A 24,067-nucleotide genomic window follows, 5' to 3' on the forward strand; every position below is an offset into this window, starting at 1 on the left:
AGAGTGCCATACCTTGAGTTAGGAAGACTCATCTTCCTGAGTTAAAATCTGACACTTACCAGCTGTGTGACCCTAGGTAAGTCATTTAACCCCAATTGCCTCATTTTCCTCATCTATAAAATGAGTTGGAGAAGGAAATGGCAAACCATTCCAGTATCTTAGCTAAGAAAACCCCAAATGAGGTCCTGAAGAGTAGGAACTAAGTGAATAAAGGCTGAACATAGCAATGGATAAGAGGCTACATAACATAGAGGGGAGGTTGAGAAGAGGAAAGAGAATGATGAGAATAATGAAAGGGGAGTAAGTCCTCAAGAAGGACAGAAGATATGGGGAGTAAGTGATTCAGAAGTCTGTGAGTAGTCTTTCCTTTCATAGGAAAACCATGAAGAAAGTAATACCCTGATGTATGGTAGAGTAGGAGACAGACCGATAACAGCAACTATACATGGGGACATGTGGAAGGGCAGACATCAGAATGCAGGTGTGCCAGGGGCTGGCCATTTAGTCACTGTAAAGCAGCTGTTACTAATTGTTTGCTAACTTACACCATCAGAGGTAGGTCCAATGCTGGTGATGATCAGACCAGCCTGCTTAGTTCAGGAAAAGCTGGAGTGATTTGAGAAGCTCCTATCCTGGCCGTTGTGGTCTTGGGATTCCATCATCCTCTCCTCCCATATGTGAACGAATGCTCATCATTCCCTGAGATTTCCTTCTATAGGACTTGGAGCCCAGGGTTCTCACCCAGGCAATTTGTGTTGAGGGAAAACAGGTATGGTCTATCCTGATTCCTTTGTCTTGTGGGAACAAGGTGGGGGGGTCACAACTCATCTATTTAATCAATTGACACTTATTTATTAAACATTTACCGTGGTACCGGACTGGATACTAGTGATACAAAAATACAGTAAAAAGGACAACCTACACTCACAGTTGAATGGAGGGGACAGCATATATATAAATAGTTAGATACAATATAATATACAAAGTAGTTGCAAACTCACCTTCTTTAGGAAAGCTCTAGCAGCTGGGAGGATTGGGAAAGGCCCCAGAGAAAAAGTGGCATTTGAGCTGGGGCTTAAAGGAAGTCAAGGATTTTAAGAGACAGAGGGAAAGAGGGAAAGTATTCCTCCATAGAGGACAGATAGGAGATGGAGTGTCCTGTGTAAGAGATGATAAGTAAGCCAGTATAGTTGAACCATAGACTGTGTGGAAGGGAATAATAGGTAAAACTAGACATGTTGGAAGGGGTTCCATTGATGCTTTAAATGCTTTAAATGCCCTTTAGGACATATGAAGAAAGAAACTATCTGCATTCAGAGAAATAACTGATAAATAGAAGTATGTATAGAATAAATTTACATATATATGTGTACGTGTGTATATATGTATATATGCAATACATATATATACATACACATACACACACATATATATGGGTATATATATATATACACACACACACCCATATACATACACCTATTTGTGTCTCAAGGTAGTCATCTCTGTTGGGAGAGAAAAAAGGGAATTCATATGGTAACTGTTGTAAAATGGACAGCAAGTTGTATATGGTGAATTTGCGGTTTCATATGCAAGCATCCTTTTTATTGTATGTGTTATGGAAATGCTTGTTTTATTCATATATTAAAAATTAATATTTTTTAAAAATGCTAAGCAGAGGACTTTATAGTTAATCCTAAAGGTAATAGGAAATCAATGGAGTTTATTGCAAAGAAGGCAGAGGGAGGAGGTTATTTGATGAGACCTACACTTCAGGAAGATAAATTTGGCCTCCATAGAAGATGAATTGGAGTGGAGAAAGATCTGAGTCAGGGATACCAATACAGAGGCCATTGCAACAGTCTAGCCAAGAGGTGATAAGGACCTAAGCTAGGGTAATATCTGTCTGAAGTAGGGAAAAGGGGACATATAAAAAAGATGTTCTGACCTGGAGTCAGAAAGACCTGAGTTCAAATCCACCTCAGACACTTATTGATTATATGACCCTAGACAAGTCACTTAACCACTATCTGCCTCAGTTTCTTCATCTGTAAAATGGGGATGATAATTATAGCACTTCCCTCTAAGAATGTTTGTGAGGATAAAATGAGCTAAGATATTACAAGCTCTTTGAAAAACTTAAATGCCTATATAAATTCTAATTATTGTTATTAAGCAGAAATGGCAATGTTTAACAATTGATTGGATATGTGGGGTGAGAGAATGAGATGTCAAAGGTGACAAATGAGGTTGTGAACCTGAGTGACTGGAAAGTTGCGCCCTCAACAATAACAGGGAAGTTCAGATGAAGAGAGAGTTTGGTGGGAAGACTAATGAGTTCTGTTTTGGGCATGTTGAGTTTGATATGCCTACAGGACATCCATCTCCAAATGTTCAATATGCAATTGGTGATGCTGCAATTCTGGAGAGAAACTAGGGCTAGCTACATAGCTCTGGAAATCATCTGTGTAGAGATAATTAACACATGGGAGCTGATGAGGTAAGTCACATAGAAAACTAGCTTGGGATAGAAAATAGCTCCAAGGCTGATTAACTAGCACATATTTCACAGAATAACAGAATTTTAGTGTTGGAAGGGCCCCAGTGGCCAGATAGACAAAATCATCTCTGAAAAAGGAACCCTCACTAAAATACCCTTAACAAAAGCCAGTTAGCTGCTGCATGGTGGATAGATTGCTGGATTTGAAGTTATCAAGACCTGATTTTGAATCTTACTTCAGACACTGACTAGGTGTATGACCCAGGACAAGTCACTCAGTCTCTGTGTGCCCCAGATTTTTATCTGTGAAATAAGGGAATTGGATTTGATGGTCTCTGAGGTCGCTTTCAGCTCTAAGTCTATGATCATTTGATCTGTAATCCGATAGAAGAGTAACTCACAACCTAACTGAGGTAGCAGTGTCAAACTCAAACAGAAACCAGTGCTACTAAACCATACGATCCTTATAGGCTACGTATTGATTTAGAAGCCACATAGAAACCACATTTTCTACATCCTATTGTATTTTTATTTATTTTGTTGAATATTTTTCAATTACATTTTAATTTGTTTCCACTGTATTAGCAGCATATTTGACACCTCTGTTACAGGGCTTTTCATTTCGCTTTTGCTGCTGTGAGTTGTTTCTGTTATGTCCAACTTTCCATGACTCCATTTGGAGTTTTCTTGGCAAAGACACTGGAGTGGTTTGCCATTTCCTTCTCCAGTTCATTTTACAGATGGGGAAACTGAAGCAAACAGGGTTAAGTGACTTGCTCAGGGTCACACAGCTAATAAATGTCTGAGGCCAGATTTGAACTCATGAAGATGAATCTTCTTGACTCCAGGTCCTGCACTCTCTTGACTGTGTGAAAATTATTAGGAATTTTTTCCTGATATCAAATTTAAATCTACCTTTTTGCAACTACCTCCCCGTTACTTCTATTGCTATCTTCTGGACCCAAGAAGAACAAATCCAGTCTTTCTTCCACATGACAATCCTCCACATACTTGAAAAGGACCATCATGGATCTCCCAAGTCTTCTCTTCTCCAGGCAAAGCATCTCTAGGTTCTTCAGCCCCTCTTCCCATGACATGAACTCAAGCACTTTCCACATTCTGATTGCCCTTCTCTGAATGCTCTCTGTATATTAACGTCCTTCTTAGCCCGTGGCACCTAAGCCTGGACACAGTAGGCCAAGGGCAGTGTAGCAGTGACAGAGTACTGATGGTCTCCCACTTCCTTCTTCCTGGTATCTCTGCCCCTCTGTTGGGGAATCCCAAGTTCACATCAGCTGTGTTGGCTGCCACATCATACTGCTGAATTCCTATTGAGCTTAATGTCGACCAGCCTGTCCCACTAGTCCTTTTCAGACAAAATGCTTTCTAACCAGGCCTTCCTCATCTTATAATTATTTAGCTGATTTTTGAACCCAAAATGTGAGGCTTTTTCCATTTATTGCTATTGAATTTCAACTGATAAGAGTCAACCCACTGCTCTAGCCAGGGGTGGGAAACCTGCAGCCTTGAGGCCACATTTGTTCTGTGAAGTTTGGATTCAGTCAAATGGCCACACTTGAGAACCTACAGGGCCACATGTGACCTCAAGACTGCAGGTTCCCTACCTCTGTAGGCTAACCAGCCAGGATAGTTTTGCATTCTGACCATTCTCTAGCCCCTCCCCGTTTTGTATCCTCTGCAAACTTCCTAAACTGTCACCTATTCATTTATCTGAGTCAGTGATAGAAATGTCAAAAGGCACATGATTCCTGGGTCATTCCAATGTAGACCTATCAAGTGGACTCAGTTCAATCCTTAATTTATTAAATTGTGTTGTTGTTTAGTTCATATATCTCCATGTTTTCTACAAGAACAGAAAGAGATATTTTATACGGTGCAATGCTAAAATCCAGGTGAACAGCGTCTACAGGATTCCTCTCATCTGCCAGTTTAGTAACCCTGACAAGAAAGGAAATAGAAGATTAGTTTATTATGACCTGTTCTTAATGAAGTTAATCTGGCTTTCTGTAATTACCAATTCCTTTTCTTAATGCCCACTAGGATCATCTATGTAGAGTCAGAAGGGACCTTAGAGGTGATTTGTGCTAAATGCCTCATTTTACAGACGAGTAAACTGAGACCAAAAAGGTTAAGTGACTTATCTAAAGACACATAGAATAAATGACAGAGGTAGCATCTGAATCCAGGCTTTCAAACTTCTAGGCCAGGGCTTTTTCCCCTTATCACACTGCCCGTATTCATCTGTTCTAGATCAGTTAGGTGGTGCAGTGGGTAGAACACTGGGTTCAGAATCTGGAAGATTTGAGTGCAAATCCAGCCTCAGATACTTATTAGTTGTGGGACCCAGGGCAAGTCACTTAATCTCTATCTGCCTCAATTTTCTCCTCTGTAAAATGGGGATAATAGTAGCTCCTATTTGCCAAGGTTGTTGTATGGGTCAAATGAAATTATTGTGAAATGCTTAGCATGGTACATAGCACATATTAAGGACTTAGTAAATTCTTTTTCCCATCATCCCCTGGAATATTCCCAATCATCAAGTTCAAGTTCACTGGCCTATAATTTTAGCTTCTACTAATCAATCAATCAGCAAGTGTTTATTAAGTACTTACTCTGTGCCAGGCATTATACTGGGTACTGGGGATATAAAGACAAAAATGAGATAGTCTCTGCCCTGAGAGAGTTTAAATATGTGGGGCACAAGATGCACATAGGTAAGCACAGACAAAACTGATTGTTTTTCTCTTTCCATAATTTTGAAAACTGGACTTTTGCTCTAGGGCCTGCTGTATCCCTACTGTTTATCATGTAACAGTCAGGGGCTCAGCAGTCACATCAGCACTCAGCTAGGAAGGCAGCGTGACATGTGTCATGGAATAGTGGGCTGCTAAGCTAGCAAAAGTCAGTTCTTTGCATTACCAATGGAAACCTTTAGCTGTGTGAAAGATTTCTTAGCTACTAGCTGGCATATGACCTCCACATGTAGGTTTATCATTAATCCATAACTCTGCACTGACCCTGCACACCAATCAGTTCCCTTGATCATATCTTCCTATATTTACACTTTGAAAGTAAAGTAATCGATAGATGGAGATGGACTTTCTAGAGAACTTTTGCGTATGTTAATAAAAGAGTTTCTTAGAAGATAAGAAATATATTGTACCCTTGAATGTGACTGTGTAAAATAGGTTGAATAAGATGGGACTTATTATGAGTAGGCAACTCTGCCCCATCTCTATGGGTACTGGGTAATGGAATGAACAGGGCACCATCTGCTCTGGCATGATCAACTACCTTATCATGAATTATTCTTGGAATCCTGTTTAATTTTCTCAAAATAGACAAAGTTATTTACCAGCACCCAGAGAACATGGGCCTCTCCTTCCAGAGATTGTGGATAATGATCAACAATTTGTATATGAGGTAAATACAGGAGAGCAATACGCTTCTATATCTTGTGCTGTGGAGTTCATGTATGGCATACTGCTGTAAGGCCTGAAGTCACATTATGATTCTAAGGGTTAATGATTAACTATTTTTTCACAATAATGGACTTGCAGTTAGGCCAGACTCCTTATCCCCTCCCTCCCCCAAACACCATCTCATTTTCCACCTCTTGTGTTTTTGCTTATCCCATTCCCTTTACCTGAAATGCCATCCTTATTATATTTCTCTTCATTCCTCTTATTAACCCAAATATAACATTTCCTCAAAGCCAACTCAAGACCTATCTTATATTAGAAACCATTTCCAAACAACCTCACCCCCAGAGCTGTCTCTCCTTTATAATAATAATAATTAGCCTTTATATAGGTTTGAAAAATACTTTTATCAGAATTATTTCACTTAGTTTTGAAAAATACTTCTACCAGCATTATTTCACTTAGTTCTCTTTACAATCTTGTCAGGTTCCGTAAGTACAATGATAATAATAGCCGGGGTGTAGGGTGTGTTCAGGGAGGACCAGAACCTTTGATGTGATGGCTGCCGAGCCCTTTTTGGGGCTCTCTCCACCTTTGGTGTTCCCCTGTTCCACCTAACTTTCACCTGTGACTCTAAGAAGCTGCAGCATGTGCAATGACCGCACCCTGGTAAATCGTTTTGACAGATGGGCCAAATCCGGTTGAGGGTAACCAAGGGTTCTCAAACCCATTGGTTAGTTATGGGGGGGTGTCTACCCCAAGCATGTGAAGACTTCCTCTGGTGGAATGGGCAGATGAGAGCAATTTGTTCCAATGGCCATGAAGGCAGATGAAGCAGGCAATGTGGACCGCTTAGAGCTTGGTTAGACACCAAAGACACCAAGGTCATCCACTGCATCCTGAGCCATGGCCAGCCATCTTGACTCTGTCCTGCCACTGAACTATGATGACTCTGAAGGGGAGAGTGAGGCTGATGACTTTGTGCAACTCTGCCTCGCTTAAATCCAATTTATGCACGCATCAAAAGACAAAAAAGAATGATAATAGCTAAAATTTATATGGTACTTTAAAGTTACAAAGAAATTTATTTATTATCTTCACAACAACCCTGTGAAGTAGATTTGGCAGGGAGGCTGTGCAATGGATGTAGTGCTAGATCTGTTGGGAAGACCTGACTTCCAATCAAGCCCTAGACACATATTAGTTGTGTGACTCTGGGCAAAGCACTCTGTCTGCTTCAGTTTCCTCATCTGTGAAATGGGAATAATAATAGCACCCATTTCCCAGAGTTGTTGTGAGGACCAAATGAGATAATATTTGTAAAGAACTTTGCAGACCTTAAAATGCTATATAAATGCTATCTATGATTATAATTATTAGGGGACTGAGACTTTACTGTTTTGTCCAGGGTTCCAAAGGTAGAAAGTGTCAGAGGTGAGATTTATACTCAGGTCTCCATGGATTCCAAGTTTAGCCTTCTGTCCACTATTCTGTGTTACTTCTTCCTCTAAAATCCAGTGATGGGCTTAAGGACACTCTAAAACTGACTGAATGATCTTTCAGCTATCATATTTGAGATAATGGTCATAGGAGAGGGTAGACCAAGAACTCCGTAAACGTTAAGAAGCTTGCAGGTGGTGGCTATTTTAATTAATTAATTTAATTTTGATGTCAGCATCTATAGGCAGGTTCATATCTCACTGGACTGGGAATCAGGAGATTTGAGATCCGCCTTAAGTCTTTCACTACCTGTGGGACTTGAGGCAAGACACTTCCACTCTCAGGACTCAGTTTGTTAATGGTGGTTGAAATGAGGTTGGCAAAGGATAAGTGAGAACTTTAGTGGCCTAATTGTTCAGCCTAGGAGAGAGTGAATGTTCTGATTTTCTAGAATTTTTCCCTTTTTTTCCCCCCTGTTCTTGAAGAGTAAAAAAGAATGCAGCCAGGGGATGGAAGGTGATACAAGATTTCTGATCAGGGACCAGAAAGGCTACTTGGGTTCAGTGGTCCTCTTTGCTTCCCATGCCACCTCTTCTCCTTTTACTGTGGGGGGATAGGATAAGGGAGACCTGACTGATTAACCTCACGGTTTATTTAGGGAGATAGGACTCATTCATGGGAAATCTACAACAGAATAGGACAGATTAGAACTTGGTGCCGGGTGGAAGGGAGAGGAAGAGAATAGGGGAAAAGCTACCAGGCTGTGTAGTAGGCACTGAGTATACGAAGAAAAACAGTCTCTACTGTCAAGGAGCTAACATTCTAATGGGGGAAGATACAGGAGGTATCTGCATAGGGGCACGGTGGTGAAGTCTAGAGAGTCAAAAGCACAACCGGGAGGAGAGTGAAGCAAGATTAGCCTAGACTTGTCCTTAAAGTGGAGGCACTCAAGGAATTTACCAGTGCAAAAGAGGGCTAACAGGGTCAGGAATCTGTAGAGCCTATGGACAAAGACCAGGAGGACTGCCTTGGGTTCAATGCCTCTCTTTCCTTTCCTCCTGACCATTCTGTCTCTTCTCCTTTCACTGTTGAGGAACAGGATGATGGAAGCTTGCTGGCCTACCCTCAGTGAATTCACAGCTTGCTCACACACAGAAAATCTGGAACAGACCAGGACAAAATAGAGCTTGGTGCTTGGGGGTAGAGGTAGAGAGGGAGGTAAGGGATGAATGTCAGAGGTAGCTCTGGTGTGGAAAGAGTCAGGAGTCTTTGATTGAGATATCAGCTCTTTACTCATTAGTATTCACACTAGCCCTATGGCCTTGTGTGTGTCACTTCTCTGGGCCTCAGTCTCTTTGTCTGTAACATAAGTATATTGGACTAGATAATCTTGAAGGTCCCTTACAATTTTAAGTGTTTGTGATTCTATGATTCCCTTCATTCTTCTCAATCCCTGTCCCATATCAGTTCAGAACAAATAATGAGTGGCGAGGATGTTTCACCCTACCTTTAGGATCATCCCAGCATGACTTTGAGTGTTTTATCTCTACCTTAACCTCCACAGTGAGTAGATTATCAAAAGTCGCTATGTGTTGGGAGAGGTTCCAACCTCACAGAGATATGTCTCAGGAAATTTTCTTCTGCTTGAAGGATGAATCAAAAATATGGCTGTAAATTTTAGGTAGGAACTCATACAACATACAAAGGAGCAGGACTATTATAAGATATTTCTGAGAGCAAGTGTCAGTCTAAGTCTGATCTGACAGTCAGTAAATAAACATTTATTAAGTACCTACTGTATGTAAGGCACTGTGTTAAGTGCTAGGAATACAAAGAAAGGCCAAAGATGATCCCTTTTCTCAAAGATTTTTCAGTTTAATGGGGAAACAACATACAAGCAACTAAGTACAATCACACTATATATAGGATATATTGGAAATAGCCAACAGAAAGAAGGCACTAGAATTAAGAGGAATTGGGAAAGGTTTCCTGTAGGTAGAATTTTAGCTGGGACTTGAAGGAAACCAGAGTAGCAAGAAGGGACAGAATTCTAGGAATGGATGTAAAATGCCTAAAGTTGTGAGATTTCTTATTCAAGGAATAGTAAGGAGGCCAATGTCGTGTGTGTGTGTGTGTGTGTGTGTGTGTATTTAGTAAAGTATAAGAAGACTGGAAATATGGGAGGGTTGGTTATGAAGTCTGAATGCTAGACAGATGTAAAATTTGATCCTGGAGGTGATGCTGAGCCAATGGCATTTATTGAATAGATGGGTGACATGGCCAGGCCTCTACTTTAAGAAGATCACTTTGACAACAGAGTGGAGAATGGACTGGAGTGGGGAGACGCTTATAGGATCTGGCAAAGGAGAGAAGGAGGTATATACAAGAGATGTTACAGAGGTAAAATTGACAATATTTGGCCAGAGATTAGATATGGGGGCAGGGTAAGAGAAAGTAAGGAATCAAAGATGACAACTAATTTGTGGGCGTTGGTGCTGGGAAGATGGTGGTACCTTAATAGGAAATTAGGGAGAAGGGAGGGTTTTTGGGGAAAAGATAAGTTTGGTTTTGGACATGTTGAGTTTTTAAGATGTCTATGAGACATCCAGTTGGAAATGTCCAATAAGCAACTGGAGATACAAGACTGGAGGTCAGAAGAGAGGGGAGAGTTGGACAAGGAGATTTGAGAATAACCACATGTCCTAATCCATGATATGGAAAACAAAAGAAGGAATTCTGTTTCCACAGGATTAAAACTCCTCCCACCTTTGAGTGATAGCAGAATGTAAATCAGAGGTGGCTAGTTCCAGTTAGAGTTGTGACCTAGCAGACACAGGCTTCTGATAGGGTGAAAGGTCAGAAGCTTGTGTGTAGGCTAGCCAGGCTGTTTGAGTAAGAGCCTATCAGAGAGGAAAGCATGAAATGAGATGCTCAGGAGGCTTCATCTAGCCAATGGAGAACAAGGTAGGAAATTCGAATTGGAAGAGAGGATCAAGGAGGGGAGACACTGATTGACAGGGTCGAAGGCTGTAGAGAGAAGAAGAGGAGGATGAGGAGTGAGAAAAGGCCATTAGATTGAGCAGGAGATCATTGGTAACTTTGGAGAGGACAGTGTAGGTTGAATGATGAGATTGGAAGCCAGACTGTATAGAATTAAGGAGAGGAACAGAGAGAAGCATAGTTTGATTGCATCATAGATCCTTAGGATTCAGTGGCAAGGCAGATGGTAACATACCTTCTCTAGTGGTATTTTTATTAATGAAACCATACTGTTTCAGATGCTGAGCTGTTTGACTATGCCAAGGACCTTGGTGGTGACATCTTTCTTTTCTGGGCCTGAAGACTGCCACAGAGATGGGGACTGCAATGCCTGTAGAGGAATTTGCCAGGTTTCAGCTATAAAAGGATTGTTCCCCTGGACAACAGCTTCAGGGATTGGACTGGAAGCAGAGCTGGTTGCCTGAGGAGTGATTACTCCTTGGGCATCATTTCTGCCATGGTTGCTTTTCTAACACTCTCTACTCATTTCACTTCTGAGGGAAGTTCAAAACCACAGAGGAGGTCTGGATGAATGCATAAGCTCAGGGAATCCAGAGTGGAGAAGGAAGAGAATTTTATTGATTATTTTTGAGTTGCTTTGAGTCTTTTATGTGTTTTATGTGGAATGGAAATAAATACTATTCTATTCTTGTTACATGCATTGTTAATTTGAATGCTTGCATGGAGTCGTGGGTCCTTTCTCCCACATCTGTGAAGATTAGAGTTTACTGTTATAACTAGAAATTTCCCAGGAACAACTCTGCAGGGAGCCAGAATAAGCTGAAAGAAAGAGTGATTTTTTGGGACTTTCCCTAAGATTGAATGTGATTCAGGTAAACCTAGTTGACTGGGTCATAAGGGTTGCTAAAGAAGCTATCTGAATTCTCTTCCCATTAGACCTGCATGATCCAAATAACTGACAGTAATAGTTGTGATGAATGGAAAGTACGAGAGACATAGTTTCTGGGTAATTAATAATCGATTTATTAATTATGGCTAGCACTCTCAGAAACCAAAAAGGAACCTTGGGCAACAACGAATGCTTAAAAAGTCTTTGGAAAAGGGGATGTACCTGAGGGTAGAAACCTTCTCTGATTGGTTAACAATTAGTGAGGGGATAGAAAAGGAAGTGGGCTGAAAATCTTCAGCTCCATCTGCTGTGGACAGTGAGATTCAGCTGCTTTCAGATGGACAAAGGCTCTACCCAGTCAATGAACAATGAATAATGACAGGGTAAGAATTTCTCCTAGTTAAGTTTTTCTTTGTAAGGTCTTCTAGTTGAGTGGGGTCCCATCCAAGATAAAAAAAAAACATGTACCCTGAGAATCTGCGTAATCTTATCCATCAGCAAAGTCCTTCTGAGACTTACTGAATAACCTACAGGGGTTGGTTTCTGAATGAGGAAATAGAAAGGAGAAACCTTAATCCTAATTTATAATATACATTTTATATATATATGTATATATATAATTTTAAATCCTAATTTAATAATTGGTTATTAATATGAGAGAAATAACAATTTCTCTCATAGTGAAGGACAAAATTCAGGTCTATTACTCCCTCATTTTATGGTTTTGTTCCTAAATGCTTTTCTTGCTGTGAGAACATATATACAATACTTTTTTCCTCAAGAGGTTGAAATCCCCAGGAAATCTCCTCTTCTTTTGCAGTGAGGCTGCATGCCGGGATTCTTTTCTCCTTCCAATAAAAAGTGCTCAGGAACTCTGTCTTCCTTTACCAGGAAAGTGGATCCCCAAATTCTCAACCTTGGGGTTGCTAGAGAGACAACCTCAAGGATTATATTACTCAGGGATTTGCCCTTCTCTCTAAGGAGGGCTGGATTCCAGGCCTCAGGGTCCAAGTCTCTCTCCTCAGGTCATGTGAATGAGATAATCAGTTGAGAATTGGTCGAAAGAGCATGTCCATACCCTTCATAAGGGATAAAATCAAAATCCCAAACTAAGACACCTACCTCCCTATAATAGCATCAGAGTGATCAAGGACTGGGTCCTTCTTTACTCCCAACAGCTCTTATGCTTTGTGTATCCATTCATTTCACTAATAACAATGATGATGATGACAGCTAGCATTTATATATGTGTGGCTACTCTGTTCCACACACTTTGCTAAGCACTTTTATAAATATTATGTCATTTGATCCTTACAATAACCCTAGGAGGTAAGTGTTATTATTACCCCTATTTTATAGATGAGAAAACTGAGGCAGAATGACTTGCCCAGGATCACACAGCTAGTGACTGAGTACAGATTTGAACTCAGATCTTCTTGACACTACCCATTGCTTGTATATGTCCTCTGAGTATGAATGTAAGCCCCTTGAAGTCAAAGACTATTTTATATTTGTACTGATATCCCTAGCAGCTAGCAGGCTTAACATACTTAATAAATGTTTGTTGAAATGAATAGAATAGAACTGGGAATGACTGAAGAAGTAGGAATGGATCAAGAAAATGGGAAAGATGTTAGTATGTACTCTTTAAGGATTGCTCAGAGAATTACCACTCTCCAGATGCCCAACACTTAGTACACATAGAATACACTTAATACATGCTTTTCATTCATTCATTCATTCCACTGCTCCATACTGCTTCTAAAGAGATGTTCTATTTAATAAAGTTTATATTCATCAATATTTTAGTGTGGAAAACAAGAAGATAGAAATTTCTATGATACGACTTTATAGAACCAGAATTAGAGCAAATTCTTAGGCTTCCTTATTCTATATCTGCAGGAGTCATAAAAATTAATAAATGGAAAAAATATGGTTAAGTTAGTCACCAAGAGGCATCATGGGATGGCTGTTTACCATATGCTCACTGTCTTTATCTCTTGAATATTCCAAGAGATGTAAATTAAGTTACTCCCCTAGGAAGTTCCCCTTGCCAAGTAGGTCTCATCTTCTAAAAGATTTGAATACTCTTCCTCTCCCTGCCTCTGTCATCAAATTTCCAGTCTAAATTTTCCTTTTCTTATTTCTCATCATTTCCCCATATCAAATGTCAACATACTAATTATAAAAAGCAATACTATATAAACTTATTGTTAACTGCTCCCATGACACTCACTACTATTTCCTATGTATGTTCATAAATTACTTTTCCTATTGTTTCACATTCACTTAACATTTAAAATGCAGTTTGCTTTGTAAACATTTTTTATTCTTTGTGGCACATAGTAGGCACTGTATAAATACTTGTTGAATTTGTTAGCAATATATATGAAATCAGTTTGAAAGACATATTGAAGTTGTAGTGGAAAGCAACAAAAATGATCATTTGAAAATGGACCTGGGACGTTTGCTATTACTTTATGAGTTTGAATTTTCAAGGCTAGCACAGATAATAGATCTTAGATCACAGAACTTTAGAGATGGGAAGGGACCTTAGCTCTAAAGTTCTATGATTTATGATCTTGCTAGCCTTGAAAAGTCAAACGTCTAAAGTGATGTATGAAGCAGTTTATTTCATCCTAGACATTATGCCTACAATTTGGGCAACCATCTTAAAATGATAGTTCCTAGGCTATAGCAACATGGTTGATGGAGAAAAGTCACCAACTGGCATGGATAACTAAAGAATAGGTAATTCTTTACCAATGGTTAACTCATATATACCTATTTTTATATATATTTATATAGAGATACATAATATATTTTATATATGTTAATATGATCAGGTTAATTTTTATAGAAAGTGAACATGTGTGTGTGTTTATATGTGTGTGTGTGTGTGTGTGTGTGTATAATATGTACATATATTTTTTGGGGGGGAGGTTAGGCCCTTTAAGATGGGGCAATTGATTGATTGGCTCATTTAACGCCCACATTCACATTAGTATGCTAAAAAATACCAGGGTTTATTTTACTCCACTAGCATAGCTTTTGAGAACACAGTCACTCACACCACAATGAAATATCAGAGAAGGACTTTTGAAGGTATTACATTTACATAAGTATAATTTCGTATAAATGTTATAATTCTTTGCTAATATAATCAGCTTAATTTTTATAGTAAGTGATATGTTTAGTTTCTATAAAATATACACATGTATGCACATATGTTCAATTCATATTGATACGTAAATGTGACACTACTCTAATTATGTACTACTCTGATGTCTCATTGTGGTGTGGTGGTGACTCTGTGTTCTCCAAAGCTATGCTATTGGAGTATAAATAAGCTCTGGTAGTTTTTTAGCATACTAGTGTGAGTATGGGGGTCAATTGAACCAATCACCCCATCTTTCTTACAGCACCTAACAAAATACTCTAGCTCTGATACCTTTATTAGGTGACAACTCATCTATCAACCAATCAGAGGCATTAAAAGAATAAATGTTTTGTGGGTTATTGTATAAAATAGCAAACCACTTAAGAATTTAGTATTTGAATGTTTAATGTTTGTTGAATCTTCATCTAAGTGGCACCCATGTAGGTCCCACAGAGCTCTGTCCTGCAACCTCTTCTCTCTGGGACTTAGAACTTAGACTATTTCACTTGGTGATTTAATAAACTCTCATAGATTTAATTATCCTCTTTATGCTGATGATCCTCAGATCTATTCCTCTAGCCCTAACTTTTCTACTAACCTCCAGTCTAATATGTCTAGTTGCCTAACGGACATCTCCAACTAGATGTCTCATAAACTCAAGATGTTCAAAATTGAACTTATCTTTTCCCCTAAACGCTCCCATTTTCCTAATTTCCCTGTTACTGTCAAGAGTACTTCTTGGAGAGACAAAGAAAGGAATTGGCAGGATTTGTTATATCATATGCCAAAAAGAAATACGATTTAATGAGATATTTGGGCATCATGTTTTAGCTGGGTTCATAATAAGTACTTGCAAAAAGATGATCAAGAAAATAATTGTCGCTGATGTACCATTACAGGTTGCAGAATTTTAAGACTTAGAGAAATTCTATGAAGAATTTGGTATAAGTTTCCTAATAAAATCAAAATATGCTGTGATTCTTGGTGACTTCAGTGTAAATATGGGAATAGATTAGTCTAGTGAGAAACATATTGGAACATATGGGTGATTAATAAGTCATGAGAGAGGTCAGATTTACAGACCATTCAAACCTTATGTCTTTAGATCATGAATACTTTCTTTGAGAAAAGAATAATTAAGTGTTAGATATAGTGAGCAAGGAACTTAATTATATTTTAACGTTCAGGAGAAGACTTGTTTTAGTGAAAGTGATTCCTGTCAGACCGCTAAATTATCCAAGCAAACATCATCAGCTATAAAGGAGGATAATGAGAAAAAAGATATGGCATGAAATTGAAGAAAACTAAATTTTGACAGTCATAAAAGTTATTAACAATAAAAATGGATAATAGATGGTGGAAAGAAAATCAGCACTGATTATTATAGCTTTATACTGAAGTTTAGTTAATATAAATCCGTTGCCAGAATAAGATCAAAGGAGTACCTTAGCAAATACTTGACTTAATTGTCAAGCAGAGAGTTGGCTACCTAAAGCAGCAACAGTTCCTACAAACTTGTTTATGAAGTCTGGCAGTGAAAAGTTATGGAAGACTGAGCAATGGGGAAGCAATAGAGGGGAAGCAAACACAGGTTTACAAAAAGTCGATGAGAGACCCAAGTAAGCAAAATTATTTCAAGGAGCTTTAAGGATAAAAGAGGAAAAACAATAAATGGAAGAAAGATAGAAGACTGTAGAATGTTGTTTTTATATATTTTTAAAAACTTTTTTGATTAACAAGAATCTCTCCCCTCTATCACATCCTCCATCTCTACTCCTTACTGGGAAAAGAAAAAAGAAAACCCAACTAATACACATTGTCAAGAAAATAAATACCTACATTGATCATTTCCCAAAACACCTGTCTCACCCTGCATATCTAGACCATCAAGGGCAGCTAGGTGGCGTGGTGGATAGAGCACCAGTGCAGGAGTCAGGAGGACCTGAGTTCAAATCTCACCTCAGACACTTGACACTCACTAGCTGTGTGACGTTGGGCAAGTCACCTTACCCCAATTGCCTCACCCTGGGTCATCTCAAGTCATCCTGATGAATATCTGGTCACTGGATTCAGATGGCTCTGGAGGAGAAGTGAGGCTGGTGACCTGTCCAGCCCTCCCTCCCTCAAAACAAAGTCAAGTGCAAGTCATGTCATTGTTTCTCTGATGGCATGGTCTTCTTCAGCAACGAAGGACCAACACACATCTAGTTCGTCATCTTTGTTAGGATGTGGACAATACTGACCATGGTTCTCAAGTCTTTCAAAGTTGTTCATTTTTACCTTGTTTTTGTTATTGTATATTTTTTTTCTCCTGATTCTGCTCACTTCTCTGTCAGTTCAAAGTGATGTTTAAATGACACTAACTGCTTCTACCCCTTCCTCATTTATTTAGCCTTCTATTTGTATCTCTTAATTATGTGAGATAAGATATCTCCCCATTCCTTTTCTTTTCTTTCCTACTGTATCCATTTCTCCCTGCCTTTCCTCTCTCCTTTTTAGATTATCGAAAGGCAAAAATTACTCCCAAGTCTTCCATCTTACTTGACTCTATGGTCCCTGATGATATTATGTCTCAGGGAATGCTTATATTATCCCCAAAACCTCTCCATTAGAATGTAGGCATTTTATCATTATAAAATATTTTTGGATTGCTTGCTTATGCTTACCTTTTTAAAAACGTTTTCAGTGTTCTATAATCATTTCTATATATCTTAGATTTTTACCCTTCCTCCCCCTCCCTTCTCCTTTCATCCTCACTCCCTCCCTAAGACGGCTTGCAATCTTGAATCAGTTCTACACATACTTTCTTATTAAATACATTTTCACCTTAGTCATGTTGAATAGAAGAATTAAAATGAAAGGGAGAAACCATAAAACAAAACAGAACAAAACATAATACAAAAGAAAATTATCTGCTTCATACTGCGATCCAGTTCCATAGTTCTTTCTCTGGATGGGGAAGGCATTTTGCCTTGAGTCCATTGGGAATTTTTAAAGTCCTTGCATTGCAATGAAGTACTAAGTCTACCAGAAAAATTCCTTGCACACTGTGGTTGTTGCTGTGTACACAGTTCTCCTGGTTCTGCTCCTTTCACTCAGCATCAGTTCATATAAGTCTTTCCAGGGCTCTCTGAAGTCTTCCTGCTCATTTCTTATAGCACAATAGTATTCCATTACTTGTGCTTACCTTTTTATGTTTCTCTTTACTCCCACATTTGTTCTTCAAAATTTCTACTAAGTCTTTTATACTAGTCTTTTCACTAGGAATACTTGAAATTCCTTTATTTCATTTAAGTTCTATTTTCTCCCTGTAGAATTATACCAGGTATTTATGGGTAAGTTGTTCTAAGTTATAAACCCATACCCTTTGCCTTCTGGAATATCATACTCCAAATGCTCCATTCTTTCATAGTGATTTCTGCTAAATCATATGTAATCTGATTGTAGTTCCTTGGTCTTTCTGGCTGCTTGCAGTATTTTTTTCTTTAATCTGGATTAAAGCTCTGGATTTCACTTATCCTGGGAGTTTTCATTTCGATAATTTTTTTTTTCAGGAGGCAACCAATGGATTTTTTTTTTCCATTTCCACCTTGCTCTATGGTTCTAAGAGATCCAATTTCCTTTTGAGATTTCTTGAAATATGATATATCTAAGGTTGTGACTTTCAGTGGTTCTCAAATGATCTTTCCTTGATCTGTTTTCCAGGTCAGCTGTTTTGGCTATAAGGTACCTTATATTTTCTTTTCCTTTTTCATTCTTTTGACTTTGTTTTAATATTTCTTGTTGTTTTTTGGAGTCATTTAACTTCTGTTTGATCTTAATGTTTGGAGTCTGTTACTTCAGGCAAAGTTTAGCTTGTGCTAAGCTGTAATCTTTCTTTTTTCTCTCCTAAATAACTTTCATTTCTTTTTCAATTCTTTCATCTCTTGCTATCATTTAATTTATGTTATTTTAAAATAATTTTAAAATATTGCTTCATTTCTTTCTAGGAATTATATTTGATCTTGTGAGCAAACTACTTTTGTTTGAAGCTTTGCTTTTAGGCATTTTGAAATTATTTTACATTTCTGGGTTTGTGTCTTGGGTATTCCTCACATCATAACTTTTATCTTTTCACATTTAGTCACTACTCTGGGCAAACCAGCACTGACACTGTGTTCTGGGTGCCACTGAGACACCTCATATTTCTGGCCTGAATCAGAGGTTCAATCTGCAACCAATTCTGAATCCTAGGCTGCTGACTTAGCTCAGAGCTCTGGGCTTTGAGTCTGTGTTCTTAACCTCTGGGTTTGGGAGCTATGCCATGCCACTGAATGTGCTCAAAGTTCTGGGCTGGATCCACAATTCTGGCCCATTCCTGTTCCACAGTTCCTGTGGTGGTCATTTGCCTATTGGGTGAATTTGTGATCATGGCCTGGAGACACGATCCACTGTAGTTTCTCCTTCAGTTTCCCAATCTCAATTCAGAGCTGGTAGATTATTGTTGGAATTGTGAGAGGAGCTAGGCTGAATGGGCAGGGGGGGTTCCTCTTGCAAAGATGTTTATAGCAAAGTGTTTTAACCATTGAAGGCAGTAGAGCCTTCACACTGCAACTTTAAAGTCAATGTTGAGTATTCTTATAGAAGAGATACAAAATGGGAACAAACAAATGGGAAAATCAGCCAGAGCATATCAAATATACCTCAGAGGTGATATGTGCTGGAGGTGACAAAATTGTGAGGGCTTTGAGAGACTGATTCATTCAGGAGTTATCTAAAGGATGTTATTAAAAAAAAAAAAGAAGCAGAGAAAGCCAATGAATAACTTGATAAGATCTGCCAAGTCAAATCAACGTAGGTCTTGATACTCAGCAGCCTCGCTGGAGAGTGGATACAGGATAGGATGGGAAAGAGAACATAATGAAAAGTATGATTGAGGATTATGAAATGAAGGGGATCAAAGGCTAATGGGTTAGTCAAAATCCTCATACCTGTATATCACGAATATTTTCTTCAAAAAAGGGTTAGAATGTGCTAGACACAGAATGCAGCAAATATCACAAAAATGAAATTTGTGATGTTTCTTTTTAAAAAATAAAAGATCACATAACTAGCAAGAGAGCAGAGTAGTTGTTTTCCTAGAAACACCTCCCACCCCTAAAAAAGGCATTTTGTGCAAACATAGAGTAATCAAAGTTGAATCCTTAAGATTGGAAACAGAGACACGGGGAAAAGGAAAAATCCATGAAACAACTTTGGAGAATTTGTAGTTTTAGAAGTTCCTACTCAGCACTGCTGCCCACAGTCCTATTCTAAGTATGGAGTAGAGTGAGTATAAGCAATCTCACTGGCTTGTGCTTTAGGGTTTGGCTGTGGGGTCCCTGCTGGGTCCGCCCCCCACAGCAGTGACTCAGCCTGAAATCTCTCCTCACCCCACAACAGGTGGTAGACATTGATTCTGCCCAGTCACCTGGAGGAAAGCAAGAACAAATGGAGAAAAGGCAGAAGGTGTAGTGCAGAATTAATCAAAGGTAAAAGGCTTTTCCAGGTTTGGGGAACCTAAGGAATGTGAAATTTGGATTCAGTCAAAGGGCTGCACTTGAGGACCTAGAGGGCCACATGTGGCCTAAAGGAAAGAGGATTGGAAGCCCAGCTGAGGCTAGTCCTCTTCCCCCAAGAATTTACTCTGGGCAAAGACCTGAGTCAGGCCCTTGTATCTCCACCCTCAATTTGAGTGGGCTGGGGGATACCTAGCTTCAGGGACCTTTGCAGAAGTGGAAAGGGGACAGAACAGAGACTGTAGAGGAACCAGCAACAAGTGCCTGGGAATTAAGAGAAAAACCACAAGACTAAGGGAGAAAATATGAGTAAAAACCGAGCTCACAAAGATAATCACCAGAGAGGCTCATAAAAGCAGAAAGAAGAATGAATAGAAGCTTATAGATTATTTTCAGATCATGTGACTAACAAGATGGAAGACTGGACAATTTCTTGGATCCTCAAAACCTTTCAGACCTCTCCAGAATAGGAATTATTCTCCAGAGTTAAAGCAGTGTCAGCTACCTAGGATACTATGAACCAAAATGAGGTAAAAACTTGATGAACTAACAACAGGAAAGTACAAATCTCCAAATAACTCTCACTTAGCACCCACTCACCCACTGTTCACTGCTCCCTGGAAGCAGACCTGTAATCATTCAAAAGAGATTGGCCTGTCATCGACACAGAAAAAACAAGGTAGATGAAAAGATATCTTGCTCAGGTCATGACATCATCTTGGGCAGCCCATTGAATTCATCTGTCAGTTTGATAGGCAGTACCAATGTATGCTAGGTAATAGTCCAAAATTGAGTATTAGGAAGAGATTGGGTTGGATTTTATTTTGGAAATTTTGTAGTTTTTACAATGATACCAAATTGCTTATTGATAAGAAAGCTGATCTTTTGTAGCAATGATATTTTCCTACTGTTAGCATGTGGTCATGGATTATAGAACACGATACTCTCAGAAGACCCTCTAAGTGAAGGTTACTCAAGGGCAGTGCAAACTCTTGTAAATAGATTGCAGTATAAAGACAAAATGATAAAAATGGGGATGATTTACATTTAGGAAGTGGAATAAAAGTCACAATAAAGATACATATGACTGGAAAAGGGAGTAGGATGGCCATGGAGCCAGTAAAGGATAACAGATGGATAATCTAAGGAGCCCCAGTATCTCCAGAGGGTAGTCAGTGGCACCATGGATCGAGCCCTAGGCCTGGAGTCAGGAACACTTATCTTCCTGAGTCCAAATATGACCTCAGATATTACTAGCTATGTAATGCTGGGCAGATCACTTAACCCCATTTGGCTTAGCTTCCTCATCTGTAAAATGAACTGGAAAAAGGAAATTAATGTTTGAAAAGTATCTTTGCCAAGAAAGCCACAAATGAAGTCACAAAGAGTTCAACACAACTGAAAAATGACTGAATAAATAGAAGCAGAGGAAGGCCTTCAAAGCATTCGGCATATCCTTTCTGGATTACTTATAGAAGGACCAGCTCAGGAAGAGATGGCACAGATGGATTGTGATCTACTACTGGTGGATGGAATACCCAATCTAGTACATCACAGATCCTAGAAGGAGAGAACAGGCATGTGCATTGGGAAGGGATGCAGGGGAAAATGAGGAAAGAGCCATATGTAATTCCAGTGATATGTAGATACATACTCAGCAACACCAAGGAGTTGTTATTTGCTTTGTATCAACACCATGATCAGGGTCAGTAGACAATACGAAAGCAGAGAACTTTCTTTGTATCTCCATATTGGGCATATATGGATGACATTTAGTGGAAGATTTGAAGATGAGGAAGATTAATGAACTTACTGCCAAAGAAGGGGACTTTTAGTCACCATTGTGGAGCCTTATGGCAAATACATTGAAATCATCTCTGTCTGTCTCTCTTTTGAGACTGCCTCTCCCTATCTCATTCAGGCCAGGAGGGCAGCATGGGCCTGATCCCACTGCTGATCCAGCACAGAAGCTTTGACCTGCTCTGTTTCTAAGGTGGGCAGGTTTGCCCCCTCCTTAAACTCACTACATTGGTGCTGGATTTATTGGGGATACCCAATATGGGATGTTTCAGTGGGGACATCTGATCAACTTTAGCCCTACTGCACCTCAGAACTTCGGAGGGATCCCATAGCCTCTCAGCCTGTCCATAATCGGGATTATAAGTGTGGTAGCCCAGCCTGTTCAAGAACCACCTTCTATGTAGTCATGCGACCTATATTTATATATGTACTTGCCTTTCCCATTCGGGTGTAAATTCCTTGAGAGTAGGGATTATGAAATTTTTTAACTTATATCCCCAGAGTCTTTGGCATATAGTGGGAACTTAATAAAGACATTATTTTTTTGATTGCATGAAAGATTCAGTTGTTTTTGGAAAGTGAATCAGACCTAGGTAAGTCCCGAATTTTTAGGAACAACATGGCTGCATTAAGATTCCCCAGAGTTTCTATTGCTTCTTGGAAGGCTTCCAAGGGAACTGTGTGTATCCATCTTTCCCTTTTCCTCCCCTCACCCCCATCTTCTACTATAGCCAGTCTTTGTCTTTACTGGTTGAGGGTGGGGATCAGCCTTCTGGGATTAAGCAAATCTGTGATGATTAAATTTTGCTGATACAGCTGACAGTTCACTTCTGCTATAGCATCTGTCTGAGGTACTAACCCAGCTATGTGACTCAGTGGAAAGATTGTCAGGCCTGGAGTCAGGAACAGCCAAGTTCAAATCCAGTCTCAGAAGCTTACTAGCTATGTGACCCTGGGCAAGTCACTTAACCTCTGGCTCAGTTTTCTTGTGTGTAAATAGGGATAAATAGCACCTACCTCCCAAGGTTGTTGTAAGGATCAAATGAGATGGTTGCAGTGAAGAGCTTAGCATAGTGCCAGGAAAAAAGTAAGCACCATATAAATATTAGCTCCTGGTTTTCTGGACAATTTGAGACATAGTAGTTTTCCTCTGAGGACAAGCTAATAGGTGTCAGGCTTAAATTCCAGTAGGCTGAGATGTCTACTATGAGAGACTTACCAATAGTCACAGTTGGAAGACATTGACATATATTACTAAAGGACATTTCAGAGTCTCTTTCCTCGGAGACTTTAAAGAATAGAGAAAAAATAACTTAAAAAAAAAACCAGAAATAGCTGGAATGGTTTGAATGAAGTCCCAGCTAGAGGTAGGGGGATTGACTAAGACATCCTGCTGGACCCATGATTCTGTGCTTGCCATCAATAAAGTGAGCAGATGTGATTTGAAGATGCTACAAATGCATATATTGATTAAGAAAGTGGCAGTTTTCAGATCATAGTAAAACTTTAAGTGTCTCACATCTCATCTGGGGCACAGCAATTTGTAGGCTCTGATATGAAATTACCAGGTACTATTGTTGCAAATTTCACAGTAAGTGGAAAATCAATAATCAGTTTCTCTTCTGAATTCTTATAGAGCAGACAATCAGAAAAGAAGAAACTGGTTAAAATGGAGGGGGAGGAAGAAGGAAAGAAATCACACATTTGCCACCAATTAAAAAGGTGCTACTTGTTAACAGTTACTCACTGTGTCAGGAGGAAAGTTTTCACTTTTATGTTTCTGTAGTCATGGTAATAAAAAATGAGGACTATTTCTTTCCCCATCTTGGAAGTCAAACATGGTACCTTCCTCTCTGAAGGAGGAGACCACCTTACAAAACTGAAAATTGGGCATCTTATTAGTGCACATGTAGGCAGCCATGTATAGTGGATAGAATTCTAGGCTCCGAGTTAGGAGGGCCTGGGTTCAAATCATGTCTTAAGCACTCACTAGCTCTAGGGCCCTAGGCAAAGCACTTAACCCTTCTGAGCCTCAAGCAGCTTCTGAGGGTTTAATTTATGTCATAGCATGGTTATGATCAGTGTTGTTACAAGAGGCCATACCCAATGCTAAAGAAAACACAGATCCTTGAAGAATTCTTGAATCAGCTACATATGTTTAATTTCCGGGCATTCAAGTAAAAATCCCAGAAGGGTACCTATTGCTCGTTGTTAATGGCAAAATGAACACTTCCAGTAGAATGCCCTATTTTTTTTGCACACTTGTAAAGTATAGACTACTTGAGCTATAGGTAAGTACTT

At 39.2% G+C, this 24,067-nt stretch overlaps 1 long non-coding RNA gene across 2 annotated transcripts in view; it reads right to left on the bottom strand.

The window, feature by feature from the left end:
• Positions 1 to 3,003: 3,003 nt before the first annotated feature.
• The window catches only part of LOC140506597 (uncharacterized), a 42,987-nt gene continuing 21,923 nt past the window's right edge, over positions 3,004 to 24,067 (bottom strand). Inside the window, exon 2 of one of the 2 annotated variants that reach the window (XR_011967992.1) lies at positions 3,004 to 4,456. This is a non-coding gene — a long non-coding RNA (uncharacterized lncRNA). The remainder of the gene's footprint in view (positions 4,457 to 24,067) is intronic. The other variant, XR_011967990.1, reaches the window with a different exon arrangement.

Source organism: Notamacropus eugenii, chromosome 5 (genome assembly GCF_028372415.1).
Source record: "Notamacropus eugenii isolate mMacEug1 chromosome 5, mMacEug1.pri_v2, whole genome shotgun sequence".
Classification (NCBI taxonomy): domain Eukaryota; kingdom Metazoa; phylum Chordata; class Mammalia; order Diprotodontia; family Macropodidae; genus Notamacropus; species Notamacropus eugenii.